This window comes from Triticum dicoccoides, chromosome 6A (assembly GCF_002162155.2).
Source record: "Triticum dicoccoides isolate Atlit2015 ecotype Zavitan chromosome 6A, WEW_v2.0, whole genome shotgun sequence".
NCBI lineage: Eukaryota > Viridiplantae > Streptophyta > Magnoliopsida > Poales > Poaceae > Triticum > Triticum dicoccoides.
The window spans coordinates 45,649,862-45,652,379 of NC_041390.1; positions in this window are offsets into that span (position 1 = coordinate 45,649,862).

The following is a 2,518-nucleotide window of genomic DNA, read 5'->3' on the forward strand; positions in this document are numbered from 1 at the left end:
TGAATGTACCAAGGATGTAATTTTTGAATGAACTCGCTTGTGTTATTCTGTGCGCTGAAAACTTGTTCATATGCGCTAAGCAATGCTTGTTGAATTTAAAATATTACTTTCTGTGCGGCCGTTTATCGAAAAATTGAGAGATGGCCAGTCGTCGGCTTCTGCCACATGCCACTAGTGTTGGGGTGTTCGGGACAAACCTGAGCGCTCTTTTTCCCATGATTGGGTCCGTCGAGGGAGGCGCTCAGCACAACGAACAAGGCAATCGGACTATAATGCTTGAACACTCTCACTTAGCCATAGAACTCTATAATTTTAAATTTCGATGAAGCCCCTAGTATTCAGAAGACCGAGTTTGGGGCGCTATCCACGACTTGGCTAGACAAAGCCGGTGCCTCGCTCGAAGCGGCATAAGTCTTTAAGGACTCGAAAAACCTCTCGAACAGCAACCGGTCTCTCGCCACATCATGACAGGCAGTTTTAGCTTTCTCTACTGAGGTGCTCAGCCCAACTCAACTGGGGCACAATCGCAGTAGGTCTCCCAGTGCTACCTTAGCTGATATAGCGGAACGTAAGGCACCAAAACATAGGAGTCGGGCAAACCCAACTATTGACCCAAATCATGATTCGCAGCCGATGCATATAGTGCTATAAGTTCGGGGTGCCACACTTGTGAAAGTGTACGGACTTCTCACGCCATATTGATGGGTACTGAAGCCCCTGGCGTATTATTGCCGTACCACAGTGTACGGATGCAACATGTTATTAATAAACATATATATAAAAAAGAGGATAATGCAATAAATAGAAAAAAGCTATGCATTGTTTATAGAAAGGCTGCTATGAAAGCGGAACGATACAAATAGTGCGATAAGAAAAAGAAATTGGACTATTTAAAATGTCCTCGCCAGGGGCAGGCCACGGAATTGTATTAAAAAAAGGTATACTGCTCGCAATAGAGACCACCTGGGAGTTCCACAATGCGGCGTGGCTTGTCTGCTTTCCTGGATCTTGCATCGTTTGTGCGGCAGTTGAATTGCCAAACAGGTCATCCGAAGTATGGAGTCCTGAGAGTAAGAGAAAAAAAGGAATCCGGCAGCCCCTAGTGTGGTTTAAGCCGTATTTCAGGCGTGCCGTGATAGTGCCCCTTCCCCTATGCCTATGGTATTTCAAGAGCGTAGTTATGTACGCGAGGGCTAGGGTTGGGGCCACATTGCTACGCTAGCTCAGAATGTGCCAGGAGGTCTTGTGGTAGGGTACTCCGGGCGCGCTTGACAGTGTCCGGCTTTTTGAAGGCCGAACTGGAGATCTACCTAGAGAGGCTGCTTTGTACTTCTGCTGCGAGCGCTGCCATGTGCTCCTCCGTTCGGAGGGAGCGTTCAGTGTTCCCATTGACCGTCATTACTCCTCTAGGGCCTGCCATCTTGAGCTTGAGGTATGCATAGTGCGGTACCGCGTTGAATTTTGCGAATGCGGTTTGCCCGAGCAGTGCGTGATAGCCACTACGGAATGGGACTATGTCGAAGATTAACTCCTCGCTTCGGAAGTTATCCAGAGATCCGAAGACCACTTCCAGTGTGACTGAGCCTGTACAGTTGGATTCTACACCTGGTATGACGCCTTTAAAGGTCGTTTTGGTGGGCTTGATCCTCGAGGGATCTATGCCCATTTTTCGCACTGTATCCTGGTAAAGCAGGATCAGGCTGCTGCCGCCGTCCATGAGGACTCTTGTGAGATGAGATCCGTCAATGATTGGGTCTAAAACCAATGCGGGAAGCCGCCATGACGGATCCTAGTGGGGTGGTCCCTTCGATCAAAGGTGATCGGGCAGGAGGACCATGGGTTGAACTTTGGGGCGACTGGCTCCATCGCATATACGTCCCGTAACGCACGCTTTCGCTCCCTCTTGGGGATGTGGGTTGCGTGTATCATGTTCACTGTCCGCACTTGCGGGGGAAATCCCTTCTATCCACTGTTGTTCGGCAGCCTGGGCTCCTCCTCGTTGTCGCTATGCAGCCCCTTGTCTTCATTTTTGGCTCTCAACTTGCCTGCCTGCTTGAACACCCAAAAATCCCTGTTGGTGTGATTGGCTGGATTTTCGGGGGTGCCATGTATCTGGCACAAGCGGTCGAGTATTCGGTCCAAACTAAATGGGCCCTGAGTATTTCTTTTGAATGACTTTTTCCGTTGACCGGATTTGTAGCCTCGGAATCTGGCATTAACTGCCGTATCCTCGTTGCTATCGCTGTTAACGCGGCGCTTTTGTCTGTTCCGACGGGACCTGTCACTTTTGTCCTTGGTATTCGAATTACCAGGGTTCTTGATTAAATTGTTGCTGCGAGCTAGCCGAATGTCTTCCCCGGCGCAAAAGCGGGTCATGAGTGTCGTGAGGGCTGCCATAGATTTCGGCTTTTCCTGTCCCAGGTGCCGGGCAAGCCACTCGTCACGGATATTATGCTTGAAGGCCACTAAGGCCTCTGCGTCCGGACAGTCGACTATCTGGTTTTTCTTTGTTAGGAAC